This window comes from Meriones unguiculatus, chromosome 9 (genome assembly GCF_030254825.1).
Source record: "Meriones unguiculatus strain TT.TT164.6M chromosome 9, Bangor_MerUng_6.1, whole genome shotgun sequence".
Classification (NCBI taxonomy): domain Eukaryota; kingdom Metazoa; phylum Chordata; class Mammalia; order Rodentia; family Muridae; genus Meriones; species Meriones unguiculatus.
Window position 1 is genome coordinate 51,343,893 of NC_083357.1, and position 17,798 is coordinate 51,361,690.

The window sequence follows — 17,798 nt, forward strand, 5'->3', positions numbered from 1 at the left end:
ACACACACACACACACAGGAACCCTGGAACACAAGCCTGAAGAGGAGAAGGCGAACCTCAGAATCCCCCTCGGGACTGGTCTGCATTGTTCCTTAGCTTCCCACTGAACAGAACAGAACTATAAGCGCCTGCATTTATTTGGCAGCAGCACTTGTGGGTAAGAAAAGCATTGAAATAGGCAGAGAGGAAGAGCCAGTCTTGTGATTGTGGCCAGGAGCAGGAATCCAGAGCCTCCCACGTGTCAGTGAGTGCCAGATAGGAGGAATTTGCTGAGCTGCAATTTAATTTTTAGCCTTTGAGTATCACAGAGAATTTAGGACAGCTGCTGCATTATAGCGACAGCCACAAGTCCGACCGAATCTTCTTGCCTTCACAGCATGCCTGCAGCCTCCCAAAGTCACTGCCTATCATCCCCCTTGGGACCCTGGGTCCTACACCAATGTATCTTCAAGCCTCAGTGATTGTGGGTTTTAGTCGCTCTAAGCACTGATAGACTATGATAAGGCTAGTCATGGATGGCCAGTAAACAGAACTGACAGCTAATGAGCTCTGGCTTCCAACTCCAAAACTCTGGAGTTGGTATCTGTTACATAGTCCACTCACCTGGTAGCACTGGGGTCCATGGAGGGATGGGAAACAACCCTTGGCCTCCTCTCTCCAGCCCCTCAAGTGCTTCTACTCTAAATTTTTAAAGAAGCAATGGGCACAGGCGAGAAAGTCTTTCATGGTGCCCCATTTTGAGGCTAAAACTATCTCCTAACTCCACAGAGGCAACTGACAAATATCACCAAGTGCCGCTGACTCTTTGGACCCAAGGACACACAGGACCCTAGGAATAAGGTTGCCCAAGACCCCAGTGTGAGGTTAACACTTCTGGTTGCGGACACAACTCAGTCACAACACGAAACACTGATCATGGATCAGCTAGGGGAGGGTCTGTTGGCAGTTTTTCCCGGTTGGAAGTTTCCAGACAGGTCCGGGGGAAACCAGGTGCCCATGAAGTCCAGTCTTGGCGTGTTCCCTTTGCCACGGGACTAAGGAAGAATGGTTGCTCGTGGCTTCGCTGCAGTGTCTCGAGCTCTCGGGAGATAGCTCCTCAAAGCTTCCCTTCTCTCCACTGACTTCCGCCTGCGCCTGACGTCAGCCCTTCCAAGTGCTCTGTACTGCGGGTGGCTTCTGGTGTACTCGTAAGTGCTCAGGCCTCATATTCAAAGTGTGGTTTAAAAAATATGTCCATCCTCAACAATGCAGAATAAAACCAATAAAGGCATTCAACACCAGAAATAAGAGTTTCTCCTTTAAGAAAGGAGCCCAAGTTTTCCTAGTGCAATGCTTGCCGGCTAGAAATGACTTAGTATTTGCACTGGCTGTTTTCTCCCGTGCCCCTGCATCCACAGAGGGAATGCAAACAGCACAGGGGCCTACAGTACCACCGAGGGTTTTTTCCTTTCCTTTTCTTCTGACATTTACAATAAAGATACTTAGGTCTGACCCAGTTTTAAAATTTATGAAGAATATTGATTTAATAATGCGAGTCCTAAAACAATGGCAATGGTGGAAGCTAATGAATATCCAAGATTATGTGAGTTTATAAATGAATCTGCAGAAAAGCTTGCGAAGCTGCTTTCCACGGCTGCATCACCTAGGCCCATAAAAAGCTGCGCTTTGCTGTTTAAGAGAAATGCTTTTACTCTTCCTATTGCGGCAGGTTCCATTCTCATTTTCAAATAAAGTGGTATTCAATGGTTTTGCTACCACAAATCTTAGCACACGCTAAGGTTGTTTGAACATTCCACCTTCACCGTGGAAAAGGAAGGAAGCAGCGTTTCAGTAGTCACGGCCTTGTCCTCTCCACACATCTGCCAGGCTCTACGGCACGTGGCGAATGTGGGCTACCGGAAGCCGTGGCTCCTCAGTGAGGACAGGCTCATTCCCAAAGAGTAAACTGGACCGTCTAAGCAAGACATGGTAATGCCATTGACCTTCACTGTTGGTTTGGTTAGCGATGACAGCATGATACCGCTGTAGCCACACAGACACGAGGCAAATATTCTGTGTCCTCTTCTGGACTTTCCGCTCTTGCACACGCGTCTCACCGAGGTTTTGCTTTTGTTCGTTTGTTGCTCAGTTAGGTTTAGGTTGTGGCTCATGTTTCTCCACCAGTTTACTGTACGGTGAACTTATTGCACCCTTCACCCTCGTCTCGAATACCCCCTTTTCACTCCTACGCCCTTCCTTCTTCCTCTTCCTCTCATCCTTATCTCCTCCCTTTTCACTTCTTTATTTATTTTACACATATTGATGTTTTGTCTGCGTGTGTGTCTGTGTACCCCGTTCATTCCTGGTGCCCTCTGAGGTCAGAAGTGGGCATGGGATCCCATGGGACTAGTGTTGCAGACAGTTGTGAGCCACTGTGTGGGTGCTGGGAACTGATCCTGGGTCCTCTGGAAGAGCAGCCAGTGCTCTAACCACTGAGCCATCTCTCCAGCCCCCTTTTATTTTTCTTAAGTACAATCTTACACAGCTTCAGAACTTTAAATCTGTGGGCCCTAACAGTATCCTAACTCTCTCTCCCAGCTAATTTATCCACCCTAGTATTTTTCTTCCCAAAGTTGATTTAGTATTTCTCTTTCTCCTTAATCACCTTGCTTCCCCAGTGCACTCCATACTTGGTTATTTTTCCTCCAACCATTGCTGCAGTCACAGGGACCACTGTAGGCAAATTGTCAGCACAATGCTGGCACAGTGGGCATAACCAGCCGGGGGGGTTGCTCTCTCGGTTAACACTCTTCTTCAGGGAGCAATAGCTTACACCAGGCATCCTGAACTTCTGAAAGGACTTCTTTTCTGAACGACACATTCCTCTCTGCCACATCCAAGGCCCACATTTCAAATACTTCAACTGAAAGAATATAATGGATTAAGAAGGAATAAATAAATAAATCAACAAAAAAAACCCAGATGCATAAATCCCAATGCATATCATGAGAAACACACACACACACACAAAAAAAAAAAAACAAATGCAATATAACTCCTCCCCCAAATTATTAGCCCTACAGTAAAGGCGCCTAGTGAAAGTGAGTTAGGTAAAACCCCAGACAAAGAACTTAAAATGATGATTATAAGCATGTTCAAAGACCCAAGCAAGCTGAATAAAGCAAGGAAGATATGGATGATATGAAAAAGGAACTCAGCAAAAAGAAATGCCAAAGAAAAAGCAAGCTGAAACGCTGGCTTTAAAAAGTCTCCGTGGAATATGTCCGCAATGGAATGGATCAAGGAGAGGTCAGAATAACTGAGCTTGAAGACAAGGTGGAGGAACTCGATGAAGATAAAATAAAACACCAGTGGGAATTTCAATATATATGTAGCACTCTGAAAAGCCCAAATCTATCCACAATGGGCTTAGAAAAATCTTTTTCTAAAGGTATAGAAAACATTTTCAAAAGAATTATAAAAAAAAATCACAAAAAAATTCCCAGAGTTAGGTACAAGAAATAAAACAATGATCTATTTTCAAAGTTGCCTTGAGCCAGTTTAGAGACAGCTAGAAATGAACAAAAATCCACATACCCCTGCTAACATCTCCAGTCCCCAGAGTTTCAGAGTAGACACGTGCTAATACAGACTTACCTAATTACCTGCGAATGTGATGAGGCCACGGGCTTGACGAGTTTGCAAATAACCAGCATGTAAAAGTAAAGCAAGGAATTCACACACAGTTCTTGATGGCCAAAAGACAGATGTGAGAAACAGAGGGACAGAAGAGGCCTGGGTGTGTAATAGGTGCCTATCTGGTTATTCAGCCAAAGAGAAAGGGGAGAAAGGAGCTTGCTGCATCAGGGCTGTAAAATCTGCCCTCTGGACTCGCTCGGCAGGTCTATCACTCTAGGCTCCCAACTGAAGAAGGAAAACCACAGATTAAACCCAGCATGATGGTAACACCCCAGCCGTACCCGCTGGCAGGTCACTAAAAGAAGAGAGAAAAAATATTTCAATGAAATGACATCATAGGTCAAATGAACTTAACAAACACCTATGAAACATTCCATCCCCAAACTGCAGAATAAACACTTTTTCTAAGAAGCTCATGCAACTTTCTTGAAAATAGACCATATAGCGGGACAGAAAGCAAGGCTCACCGCGTATAAGAAAATTCAAACAGCTACTTGTATTCTGTCTGTTCACAATGGAAAAAGACTATAAAATCAACAGAGATACTCGGGAGCATAGGCAAACTCCCAGAGATTAAGCTGCGCATTAATGAATAATGAGTGAACCCTTGAAGAAAAAGAAAGGAAACAAAAACAATTCCTAGAATCTACTGACAGCAAAATCGCAACAAACCAAGACCGGTGAGGTTGTTCAGAGTAGTTCACCCAAGAAGTCAGAAAAATGTCAAAGGACCGAATGACACATCCCAAAATTTTGGAGAAAGAAGAACAAGCCAGACCCCAAGTCAGTAGGTGTAAAGACAAGGCCAGAAATTAGTGACAAAAAAAAAAAAAAAAAAAAAAAACAACAAATGAAATACATAGAATCATTGAAACAGAGAATTGCCTCTTTGAAAAAGTAAACAAGATAGACAATGCCTTGCCAAACTAACCAAAAGAAAGAGGGACAAGGCCAAAAGTAACAAAATGACAGATGAAAATTACAACAGATATCATTAGAATCAGAAAATCATGATGTCTTACCTAAAAGAAATATACTTCACTAAACTGGAAAATCTAAACAAAATGGATAAGGGTCTAGGTGCATATGAGATACCAAAATTGGTTCAAAGCAAGACATTATAAACAATGTAAACAGATCTATGATAAGCAGTGAAACTGAAGCAGTAATTAAAAGTCTCCCAACTAAATCTAGGCCTGGATGGATTCACTGGCCAATTCCGCCAGACCTTCCAAAAAGGAGTAACACCAATGCTTCCCAAACTGCTCCATAAAGTAGAAAAGAAGCTACGCTCATGTGCTATCACCAATATTATCTAAAAATTGTCATACCAAAAGCAGCTTATAGACTCAATGCAATCTCGATCAAAACCCAATGTCATTTTTTTCAGACATAGAAAAAAAATCTTGAAATTCATCCAGAGGGCCTGGAGAAATGGATCAACAGTTTAGAGCACTTGCTACTCTTACAGAGGACATGAGTTTGTCCATAGAACATACACCCATCCATAACTCCAGTTCCAGGGGATCCGACATCCCCTTTTGATCTCTATGGGCACCAGGCACACATAAATACAGGCAGGCAAAACATCCATAGTCATAAAACAAGATAAATAAATCTGAAAAAAAAATTTAAAATCATAATAAAATCATAATAAATCTTTTGTAAGCACAAAAGACCCTAGATAGAAAAAAATAAAAAAGAATACCCTAACTAAAACGAATAATGCCGGAGGCATCATCAAACCTGATGTTCTGTCATTATCCTACAGAGCCCGTCCTAGTAAAAACAACTTTCGCCACAAAGGTGTGTAGATCAGTGGGCTATAACAACAGGCCAGACACAGGACATGCCATGACAGCCATCTGATATTTGAACAGAATGATAAAAATGCAGATGTTTTTGGAGAAAAGACAACATTTTCAATAAATGGTGCTGGGGAAACTGGATGTCTACACACAGAAGAATGAAATCAGACCCTTGTCTCTCTGGCTGCACGAAACTCAGCTCCAAGTCGATTGAAGACCTCAAAATAAGACCTGAAACTCCACAGCTGCTGGCGGAAGAAGCAGGTGCGCACATCAAGATAGGGTCACAGGGCACCGTGCACACGTGTGAAACTAACAAAAAGGAAGACGTTTAATAAAAAAAAATAAATAAATAAAACCAAAAAAGAAGCCAGGGCTCGGCACAATATATAGCCAAGGCAGCGCCGCAGCCCCTTCTTAGGGACAGTTCTCGCCTGATACTGCATGTCCCCCGTCTGTGGTGGCTGCAGATTTCAGTGCATCAGAAGGAAAGCCAACGACTGTGACAACCAACTGTGTGGTACATGGTCTACAGTCTGGGCCTCACGGCAAATACCAGCATCTAGCTACTTCATAGCGAAAACACAGTTTAAGAACGAAAGTGTGGGGAGGTAATCTGTAATGTCACAGGGCTGGGCATGCCAGCTGGGTTCTAGAGTTATTCTGAAGTCAGCCTGGCCTCCAGGGCACCACAGATCCTCCCTTGTTTCCTGCCCCTCCTAAGGCTCCCTGGCAGCTGCTGTAGGGAAATCTGGCTTGAAACCAGAACGTGAAGGACGCTGGCGTGAGTTTGGAAAAGCCTACCAAGCACAGGGAATCAATCGTTGCGGGTTTCAGTGTCTGTGGTGCCCCTGCGGTCTGGCAAATGCACACCCTGTTCCTTAACGGCATCCTGTGAAAAGCCCAGCGACACCGCGCTCTCCTGTTCCTCAGACCTTTGATAGAGCGAGGCCTCCACGCCATGAAGCAGGTCCTCTCTTCTAATCCTCCCTGCCGCTGTCCTGGTCCGGGCTGCTGTTACTCACAGCCAGACTCCCGCAGAAGTTTCCTCACTGGGGACAGAGCTATGTCACATAGGGATCCAGGAGGCAGTCCTCTCCCCCAGCCTATGGCCATCCCTTCAACACCCACACAGCGGATTACAACAAGCGGGTGCCCAGCGCCTAGAGGCTCTATTTCGCTCCCTCTCTCTTCCATCCCCAGACTTGTATTTCTTTTTACGTATTGTTACTTCTGGAATATTTCAAGCAGGTGGGAAAATACACCATGTATATGCATGTACCGCCCAGCTTTTTCATATCATAGTATGTTGCAGAAACAGATGGGCCTAGATGGCCTAATTTCTTATGAACTACAGCACACACAGAAAAGACTGTATATAATGTAAATGAATATTTTAGAGAATATTCCCAGGCCTGTCACGCGGCTTAAGAAACAGTATTTACGAAGGTGTTTAATTCTCTTGCGCGTTCCTTTTCAAGCCAGGGGTTCTGCCTTGCCCCCACAGAGGCAAACCTGCTCCTCCATTCTGAGATGGCTGTTCCTTCACACACTTTTCTCCTTCACACACACGCACAGTCACACCTTAGCACACCCTCCCATGACTGGCTTGTGTCGCTGGGTGGTGTTCTTGGGGTCATCATCTCTATCGCTGCAGGCAGCTGTGATTCGTCCACTTCATACTTCCAATCCATACTTCACAGAACAGCCCCATTGCTATTTTAAAGCTACAGTTGCAATTATCTGTCACCGGACTGCAGAGCCCCGCCCCTGGTGGTTTTCTAATGGTCTTGGAGTGAACTCAGAGGTCTGTGGCATGGCCCTGCAGTCCTCCATATAACCTAGCTCTCCAGTCTCATCCCACTTCTGGGGCTCAGTGAAGCACACTCCGGCCTTCTGGCTCTGCCCCTCCTTCCGGCCTTGAACAAAGGTCTTCTTTGCATGCTCCACCTCAGCGCGGCTGCTGACTCCAGGTCTCTGATCTAATATCACCCTTCCGACTGCATGGTCACTGACCCATTGTAAAGTAAGCGTTTTTGTTCTGTTTCCTCTGTTTATTCAAAGCGTTTACCATGGGTCTGTCGTTGAGTATTACTTGTGCATTTAGTTTTACGTTTCTTTAAAGCCACATTTTGTGTGAGTGTATGTATATGTGAATAGTGCATGTGTGTGTGTGTGTGTGTGTGTGTGTGTGTGTGTGTGTGTGTGTTTGGAGGCCAGAGCCCAATATTGAGTATCTTCTGTTACTTCCTACTTTACCTTTTGAGACAGGATCTCTCACTTATTAGCGTTCACTGCTGAGCCACATTGGCTGGCCAATGAACTCGGAGGCCATCTGTCTCCACCACATTTCCTGCCCTAGGGTTACAGGCAGTGACCATGTTGGTTTCCTCTCTGTGGTTGCTGGGGACCTGAACTCAGCCCCTCATGCTTGCCCCTCACCAATCGAGCCACCCACCGTCTATTTTGTATTCTCTAATCTCTGTCTCCCTGTAAGCTTCTCTGGGTATGCAAAAGGACTTGTCTGCTTCTGGCATAACCCTGTCACACAGCAGGAACAAAATAACTATCACTCGAGAAATATGAAGCCACCAATAGTTGATGCATTGAGAACAAAAGCAAAGTGTCCGGCAAATATTTTCTGGGACAAAAATCTCTGTTGGACAAAAATTACTAGAAATGAGGGTAGTGAAAAAAAAAAAAGAAATGAAGGTGGTGGGTCGTTCTTCAAGAAACCATGACAGGTTCGGAGTAATTATAGGTGTATGGTAAGCTTTTGGATTTGTCCTGCATGCTGACTTCAAGAAGAGATCAAAGACGATTCAATTGTTGTATTTAATAAAATCTGTGCTAATAATAAAAACATATTAAACACTTGTGTGAGCATTACTGTAGGTGCTTCATATGAATGAATTGATTTTTATGATAGCCCTCAAATGGCTGCGTTGTCATTATCCCCATTTTAACATCAGAAAACTGGAGAGTGCAGAAATATGTAGTAACTTGTCGAAGAGTATATACATCTAGGAAGCGGCAGGCAGCAAGCAGACGCAGGTGACACCTGCAGGGCTCACCACAATTTTATATTATAAATCCCACCAGCTGGGAAGAGGGAGCCGAACATATGAGCCTATGGGCCATTCTCCTTCCCATGCGTACCCCCACCAGCTTTCAGCCTTGCCATAATGCACTGAGTCCAGTCTTTCACAATCCAAGACTTTAAAGATCCAAAGTCTCGTCTGAGACTCAAGGTGATCTCTTAACTATAAATGCCTGAAAAATCAAAAAGTAAATTGTGTGCTTCCAACTTACAGTGGCACAGGATAACACCACTCCAAAAGGGGGAAAAGGAGCTGTAGGGAGTGCCGGGCCAAAAAAAAAATCCAGCAAGACAAACTCCAAAGCCTGTATCTCTGTGGCTAATGTCAAAGCTCTCCCATTCCTCCAAGTTCTGTTGGCTGCAACAGAACTCTCTCTCTTGGGCTGGCTCCGCTCCCTGTATGCAGCACTCCTCAGCAGACACCCCACAAACCTGGCCTCGCGGACATCTTGGGGTCTCCTGCGTAGTGCAGGCTTCACACTCACAGATTCACTCAATGACTTCTCTGCTCCTCCACGGAGAGATTGCCCTGCCACACGCCTGGCCTCTGTGGCTCTCACCTGCAGAGGAAGGTTCCACAGTCCCTTTACTCCTGTATCCTTGACCAAAACCGGAACCACAGGCCGGAACCGCTCAACTCTGCTTACTTGAGCTAGCACCTGGCCTCCTCCGAGACTTACAAAGCATCAGCTTTGGCTTATTGAGGTTTTTTTCTCTGTGGAATAAGCGTCCCTTTGCTTCAGGAGCATAAACTTCCTTAGGGGTTTCACTTAGCTGAGTGGGGTCTGTCCCTGAAGGTACCATTCCCTCTATTCCATTTCCCATCAGGTTTTTCTTTATCATTTCTTTGAGCACAAGCCTCGGCCCAACATTAAATTTCACGGTACCCCTGCTATGCACTCTGTATTTCTGTTTGCCTCTCTTGCTCTTTTTCATTGTAAGTCTGCAGAAGGGCGATTGCTAGTAATCACGTGACGAGTCAGCATTTGACGGTCCTGAAATCGCCTGTGCTAATGAAATCAGCAGTCCAAAGACCCTTCAGTTTAGCCTCAGGCAGATTGTTAAGGTGAGGGAAAAGGTACCACATTCTTTGCCAAAACATTAGAAGAATGGTGTCTAGTCCAGTTACTAACATTTACCCTTCTAAAACTGCTTGGGCTGGGCCTCCTCAGTCCACATTGCTCTCAGCACTACCGCCTTCCAGGCTCATGCTAGGATGGACTGTTAAGCCTCACTTACAGCATTCAACCAATTTTCTAGTCTGAAGTCCTGAAGTTCCTAAAGCAGAATAGTCAGGCCTGTCACAGAGAAACACCACAGCCTGGTATCAACCTCTGTCTTAGTTACTGTTCTATTGCTCAGAAGAGACACCATGACCATGGCATTATAAAAGAAAACATTTAATTACAGGGTGTTTGTTTATTTGTTTTTACAGTTTCAGAGGGCTAGTCCATGATCACCATGGCAATAAGGATAGCACATGCTGGCAGGCACAGCACCAAAGCAGTAGATTAACACTTAAAATTTTTCCAGAAGTTGGAAGCAAGGGGGTGGAGGGAAGAGAGGGAGAGAGAGAAGGAGAAAAAGAGACTGAGCCATGTAATGGCGGATTTGGTTTCTTTAAAAGTTCAGTTGTGTTACATAAACATCTTCTTGTTTTAATCCCAAGTGTGGGATTTTAGTTTGGGCTTTAGTTTGTCCACAGCTGATAACTGTTTCATGTGGGGCGTGGTCTTTGCCAGCTGGTAACAGCCTGCCTTGTGCCGCACTGAGAGGGGCGTGGACTCTGAGGGGTATAAATAGGAGAGCTCAGAAAGAGACAGTGTTGCGGTTTGAAAAGACCAGAGCCGAGAAGTGTGGCAGCTTGGAGGAGACAGATGGAGAGAAATGTATCAACACAGTGGCTTGGAGGAGACCGCATGCCATGTTTGCGGAGACTGGTATAGCTCCAAAAAGAACCCTAAACAGCCTGGAGAAGTAAAGGGGTCTGTGCCCCCCTTCCCACTAACCTCTCTCGTACCTAAGGCTAAAGGGTTGGTGGAAGAGAGGTAGAGGTTGAAATATCCCAAATAAAATAGAGTTTAAAAGCAAGCGCAGCAGAGCCTGGATTGAGCTTTTGAAACCTCAAAGCCCATTCCTAGTGACATACCAATGAGGCCAAATCCTCCTAATCTTTCCCAGATAGTTCTACCAAGTAAGGACCAAACATTCAAATATATGAGTCTGTAGGGGCTATCCTCATTTAAACCACCACACTGATTTGGAAGCTTGTTACTGGAGCTGACTTATTCTAAACCTCACTGACAATGTGGTAGGGAAAATATGATAGGTAAAGGCTGATATGCTAGGCGAGGACAATGTTTCTGGAAGCCACCTGGAGGCTTTAGAAAATTATCTTAGTGAAAACTCAGACTATGTAAAATGTTTTTCTGATAAAGAGGCTTTCTATTGTAGCCCAATATCTTAGGGGTTTTTGTTTGTTTGTTTTGTAGTTTTTGTGGCAATGTCCATGTCATCAAGAAGATGAGCAGAAGCACTGGAGAATTAGTTTGTGGTAAGTTATTATTGATATGCCCATAGCGTATTTCTTTCAATGCAATTTATACTTTTCTTGGATAGTGTAAGTATCTGAAGGATATGTAAGCTTCTTTCCAACTGTGGAACCATCAGTATGGTTCCTTGTGCAGTTATGCTACTGCTTGCAAGCCTGCACCACCGTGGCCAGCTTCATGTGCTTCTTGAATATCCACTCTTTGAGGTACTAAGCCCAAGTGAAATTTTATCCCTGAGCTGGGCGTGATAATAGACTCCTGTAATTCCAGCACTCAGGGAGGCAGAGGCAGGTGGATCTCTGTGAGTTCAAGGCCAGCCTGGTCTACAAAGCGAATCCAGGACAACCAAAACTACACAGAGAAACCCTGTCTCAGGAAATTTCATCCCTTTGTGGTAGGATCACACCATCTTCTTAGTGTCTCTTAAAGATGTCAATAGAACAGATGAGTGTTTGTTAGAAAACATTCTGACATGGTTCTTCCATTCTTACTCATGTGGCTGGCCCGTGCTCTGGTATCTGGCTGTGACTACTTTAAATTCTAGGGCCTGCATACCCATGGCTCACAGCTGGAGAAGCTATCATAGCCAGCATTTCCTTTGATCATGGTGACCTTAACCCTGTAGGTGCGATATTCACGACTCTCCTTGTTCTCCGGAGATTCACAGACAACTTGCTGTGCTCATTTACCAATACCATTTTCTGCACCGTGTTTCCTATTTTTTGATACTTGTCTGAATGACAGCAATCTCACTTTCAACAATCACCAGAAACTTGTTCAGAGAGCAGCAGCTCACCCCCACCACAGGGTCACAATTCTGTCATGAGCTAGCTATCTTTTCAGGTCTGATGGACACGAACCACCCACAGATCTCTCTTGAAGTGTAGTGCTGATGTGTATTTTGTGATTCTGGTGACATTGGGATATCTTACAGGAAGCACTAATTTTCATTATTTTAATTTAAAAATGTGTGTAAGAATTTCCTATGTGAATGCTGTATTTACATCATTTTTGCCCTTCTTTCTCCCCTTCAAAGTCACCACGCATCTCCCCCGCCGCCTCTCAAATCGATGATGCTTTCTCTTTAGTTATTGTTACATACATGCGTACATGTACATACAGCCTGCTGAGTCTACTTACTGTTGGTCATATGCATGTGTGTTCGTGGCTGACCACGGAGGGTTGTATAACCAATCTGGGGCTTGTGCCTGGAAAAGTCTGATTTTCCCTCTTAGTAGGCACTGATTGCCTACAGTGCTCAGTCTCGGAGTGGGTCCTGTGAGATCTCCCCATGCATGTTGCCATGTCAACTGGTCTTGTCATTGTGCAGATCTTGAACATACTGTTGAGATTTTGGGGGTGTAGCTTACCTGTGATAAGCAGAAGACACTCTCCAGCAGCAAAGATCCTGGTCATCCAGCTCTTCAGTCTTCCGCCCCTCTCTGTGGTGTTCCCTGAAAAGGTAGGGGTTGTGGTGTAGAGATATCAACTGGAGCTGAGTACCGCACAGTAAGCTCTTGTCTGTTTGATCAGTTATGGATTTCTGTAATAGTCTCCATCCACTGCAAAAAGTTTCTTTGGTGAAAGGTAAGAGCTGCTTTTATCTGTAGGTAGAAGGATAAGTATTTAGTAGGCAGTTGAGAATGATATTGGATTGGGAAAGTCTCTTCTAGGCTCTATGACCTCACCAGCTACAAGTAGTTGGCTAGCTTCACAGTAGGAACCATGGAATTCCCTCCTATTTTGCAGGCCTTAAGTTCAATTAGACAGACCCCAAGATGTTAATGCCAAGATGTAAGTGCCTCTGTAACACCCTTCAGATACCCTGCCTCAGTGACCACTGCTGTGGCTCATAGGCCTCACAGCTGGGTAGGACTATTAATTGGTTTTCTCCCTTGGGGGCTTGTATAAGGCTTTGGGATACCGTGGGAGCCAGTCTTCAGGGAAGAAGTTCCCAGGTTAGCTCCACCTCAGTTCCTGCAGGCCCTCTGTCCGAATGTGTGGTGTCTTCAGAAACGCGGTCTTACCTCCAAGTTCTAGAAGGCAACCTAGAACGGTGACAACAATCTCTACTGTTTGGGAGCCTCTTGTACTCCTCTGAACAACAAAACTCAAAATAAGATTTTTCTATGCCTGGCACTGAGACTTTTGTTTGATGATCGGTGGTTCTTGGGGGAGAGCATCGTCATCCCAAATGGCATAACTTCATCTGAATTTTACACATACACATATCCATATACATGAGTGCTCTATATATACAGACACACAGGTGTGTGTGTGTGTGTGTATGCGCGCGTACCAACACATACACGTTTAAGAACCATAAAATAGTAGGTTTCTCTACGGATTTTTCAAGCATCCTTGTGCTATTTACTCTTCCTCTCCCTGCCCTCCCGACTCACTCCCCGGTTAAATTTCTCCTTCATAATATCTGTATCCTACTGCGCCCCTCTCCAGAACTCCCTCTTCCCCTGTGGTCCCTTTTTACTTTTCTGGCTTCTGAAGTTGCTACAAGTTATTGAATCTTCAGAGCTAGGTCCACAAATAAAACAGAATATGTAGCATTTGTCTTTCTGGGTCTGGGTTATTCCATGCTGTATAATGTTTTCTAGTTTCACTCATTTATACTCAAAATTCATGGTTTCATTTTTCTGTGCAGCTGACTTGTATTCCATTTTTATTGTTATCTATTTACCTATTTACGTTCCATTCTGACCGAAGCTTCCCCTCCCTCCTTTCCTTCCAGTCCCTCCCTCTTAACTCCCCACCTCATCCCATCCGCCCTTCCTCCCCTTCTCAGAAAAGGGAAGCCCTCCCATTGGCATCAACCAGCCTTGGCATATCAAGTTGCAGCAGGACTAGAAGCATCTTCTATTGAGGCCAGACAAGGCAGCCCAGTTAGCAGAAAGGGATCCAAAGACAGGCAACAGAGTCAGAGACACCCCTGCTGCAGCTTTAGGGGTCCCACATGAAGACCCCACTTTATGACTGTTATACATGTGCAGGGGCGCTGGGTCCATTTTTATATTCACCACATTTTCATTATCTATTCATCCGTTGAAATATATTGAGGTCGTCTTCATTTCTTAACTATGATACATAGAAGTGAAGTGAACATGGCTGAAAAAAGTACCTGTGGAATAGGATGTCGATTTCTTTAGGACTGTGCCGAGCGGTGGTAGAGCTGGGTCACGTGGCAGATCTACTTTTAGCTTTGTGGGAATTCTCCACGCTGATTTCCATAGTGCTGCTCCAATTCGCATTCCAGGGAATGGGGACCTCCTTTCCCTATGTCCTTGACAGCATTTGTTGTCAGATGCTCTCTTGATCTTAGCATTCTGACTGGAGTACTGAACTTACAAAGTCAGTAGTTATATACCAATAACAAACACACATGCACACACACACTCACACAGAGAGAGATCATGAAAACAATCACCTCAAAAATATCTGGAAATTACTTTAACCAAGATGTGAAAGACGTCTACAATGAAAAATTTAAATCTCTGCAGGGAGGGGAGATTGAAGAAAACATTAGAAGATTTAAAGACCTCCCATGCCCACGTATTGGTAAAGTTATTATTGTGAAAAAGACTGTCCTGCCAAAAGCTTTTAAAGATTCAGTGCAATCCTGATCGAAATCTCCGCAATATTCTTCACAAAAATAGGAGGAAAGCTTCATAAAATTCATGCATAATCACAAAAAATCTCAGAGACCCAAAGCTGTGCAGTGCAAAAAGAACAATTCTGGAGAGATTACAATACCAGATTCCAAGCTATCTCACGGGGCTATAGCACACACTCACACACACACACACACACACACACACCAATTTGGTGATGGTATTAAAAAAAAAAACCACAGACCTTTTGATTAATACAACAAAATAGAAGACCCAGACATGAGTGCATGCAACTACAGCCACCTGATGTTTGACAAAGATGCCAAAAATACACAATGGATGAAAGACAGCATCTTCAACAAACAGTGCTGGGGAAACTAGGTGGCCACATGTAGAAGAATGAGATTATACCCCTTTCTATCATTTTATACAAAAATGACCTCCAAAGGAATCAAAGACTGCATATTAAACCTAAAATTATGAAATGTCTAGAAAAAAAATAGATAGCACCCCCCCAAAAAAAATATATATAGGCATAGGTGAGGGTGTTCTAAGGGCTCCATTCACATAAGAATTTAGGACAAAGAACAAGTGAGAACCCATAAAGCTGAAAAGCTCATGTACAGCAAAGGAAACAATCAGCCCAGTGAAAAGGAAGCCTAAGAGCAGAAAAGTATCTTTGCCAGCTATACATCTGACAGAGGATTAATATCCAGAATACACAAAGAACTCTAAAAGTAAAGAGTCAAGAAAATAAATGACCCAATTTAAAGAGTGGGCTATGAATCTTCACACAGTCCTCAGAAGAAGAGACAAAATGGCTAAGAACTACTTAAGTGTTCAGCGCCCTTAGCAATTAGGGATATGCAAATAAAAACTTCTTTGAGAAATACTGATTTCCAATTTCCACAGCCCTGGATGGCCCTTCTCCAAAGGCTCTTTGACTTGTGAAGGGAATGAATTAGAGTTAGAAATTCAAGTTGCATGCTGACCGCTGCAAGCTGCACTCAGCCGATTAGCTGCAAGGCCGGAGTCCCCCAGTTTCTCCTTTGTGCTCTTCCTATCTTTATGAAGTGGGCACCATGAGCCCTGCACGGCATCACGGCAGCTCTTCAAACTAGTCACCTCTGCAAAGAAGGAGCACTTGCTTTCGTGTGCTTTATGTGCGATGCTTTATTCTGAGGCTGAAAAACCACCATCTGGTAGCTGTGACTCAATGGAAGTGAGTTCAAGCGAATCTTAGGACAGATCTCTGGCAGGGGACTCTGGAAAACTGTTTTCAGAGCCTCCTATGCCGCCGAGGTTACTGTTTGAGCTTCTAACGCAAGAAAGTAGCTCCGGACAGCCACACGGATGCTTCCCGGAGGTAGGAAATCTGGAGAAGCAACAAAGTAACCTATGCCAGGGAAGCCTGCAACACTCTCCTCAGACAGAGGTAGTCGATGCCAGGTAAGCCCGCAAACGCACTGGTCCGGCAGAACATCCACGGCCTCTCTGTGCTCACAGCACAGCTGCAAGAAGTTACCGAAATCAGATCCACGGCCACACAGATTCTCAAAACTCTATGAAGGAAGTAACTGAATTTCAACGAGAATAAAATGTTTATCTTTCGAAAAGGAAATGGGAGTTTAAAAGTTAAAGGTTACATGACTCCCTTGCCTCTTAATGTATTTTTAATAGGCATAAAAAATAACAGGGTTCCTTGTGGCATTTTTATATATTTTACTTTGGTTGATCCTCTCACGCCCCACCTTCTCCTCTGTCAACCCCTCTCTATCCTTTCCTCACTTGCATCCCTTCCACGCTTTCTAGTTTTGTGTCTCTGCTCTATTGCCCTCACCATCCAGCATCTTAAAAACCTCCTTTCCTTCTCTCATGCTTTCCTTGACAGTTTCCGGGTTTCTACACCCCCACCCCCGTTAATAGACATGTGTATATTAGAAGACATGCGTAAGTTATAAGCAAGATTGTGTGAGCCTGCGTAACCCCATTTATTGTAAGATTTCCAGTTCTGTCCACTTTGCTGAAGTCTCCCTTTTCTTCTAGGCCGAATGAGATTCCACTGTGTGCAGGAACCGTGTCTGTGCTCTCCAGTCATCTGTAGATGACCAAGCCGATTCCATGTCCCTGCTGTTGTGAATAGAGTAGCATTAAACATACATGTGTCTGGTATCTCTGAAGTCCTTTGGGTGTGTGTTCAGGAGTGGTATTGCTGGGTCGTGTGGCAGATCTAGTTTTAATTTTGACAGAAATACCACAGAGGCTGCACCAGGTTATGTACTCACCAACGGCGAACTGGGTTTCTTTTCACACATCTCAGCCAGCGTACTCCAGATCCCTGCCCCTGTGAGTATAGAAAGCAACAACAATAAGGCTTTGTGAGTCCTCCAGAGAGACTGGTGTTCTTTGGTAGTAAAGCATTCAATAAGGTCCTCCCATGTGGCTCGGTGGCTGGCACCAGTGGTTCGTAAACGTTCTGACTGAGACCTTGAGAAGTCCTTTTGACTTAAAAGTAAAATGCTAGAGCATTTATTCTTCGGAGTGCGATTTCAACATTTAATCAAAACCCAAATATTTGCCATTTCCATTGCTTGCTCTGTCTCAGCCATTTGTGAAATGACATGCTCCGAAACTTCCTCTCACAGTAATTTCACAGCACCCGTTTGCTCTGCCCTGCTCCCCGAGGCATCATCTGGCAGATGCATTCAATTCTCTTGATTCCAAGTTTGGTGCATTTGCTGACTGATGTTGTAGTAACAAAATTAAGATCATGCGTGCTGACTGTCCAGAGCTTCTAAATAGCTTTTTCTTAGTCTTTGTCCCCTTCTTTTTACATACATTTCCAAGAAATCATTGACTTTAACAGTTTATCCATGATTTATGACAGAGGGGACATATTTTCGTAGTTTTATGGTTTCTTCGTTCCTCAAAGTTCTACCGTTTTTTTGTTTTGTTTTGTTTTGTTTTTGTTTTTGTTTTTGTTTTTTTGCTTGTTGCCTATTGTGGCTTGAAAGGAAACATCTCTTATAGGCTCAGG

At 44.2% G+C, this 17,798-nt stretch overlaps 2 long non-coding RNA genes across 7 annotated transcripts in view; one reads left to right on the plus strand and one right to left on the minus strand.

Annotated features, from left to right (window-relative positions):
* Positions 1-1,496: 1,496 nt before the first annotated feature.
* Positions 1,497-17,154, minus strand: LOC132656444 (uncharacterized). 3 transcript variants are annotated; one of them, XR_009594206.1, is made up of 5 exons: positions 17,047-17,154; positions 14,272-16,272; positions 12,509-12,592; positions 3,637-3,973; positions 1,497-2,902 (listed from the first exon to the last, which is right to left on the minus strand). It is a non-coding gene; the product is annotated as an uncharacterized LOC132656444 (long non-coding RNA). The 3 variants fall into 3 exon arrangements; XR_009594205.1 differs by having other exon boundaries at positions 3,637-3,903; positions 14,272-16,323; positions 17,047-17,146; XR_009594204.1 differs by having other exon boundaries at positions 14,272-16,323; positions 17,047-17,146.
* The window catches only part of LOC132656443 (uncharacterized), a 40,132-nt gene continuing 29,679 nt past the window's right edge, over positions 7,346-17,798 (plus strand). For 2 of the 4 annotated variants that reach the window (XR_009594201.1, XR_009594202.1), the window contains exons 1-3: positions 7,367-7,512; positions 11,079-11,140; positions 12,469-12,600. This is a non-coding gene — a long non-coding RNA (uncharacterized LOC132656443). Of the gene's footprint in view, positions 7,513-11,078; positions 11,141-12,468; positions 12,601-17,798 lie in introns of all 4 variants that reach the window. The other 2 variants (XR_009594200.1, XR_009594203.1) reach the window with 2 other exon arrangements.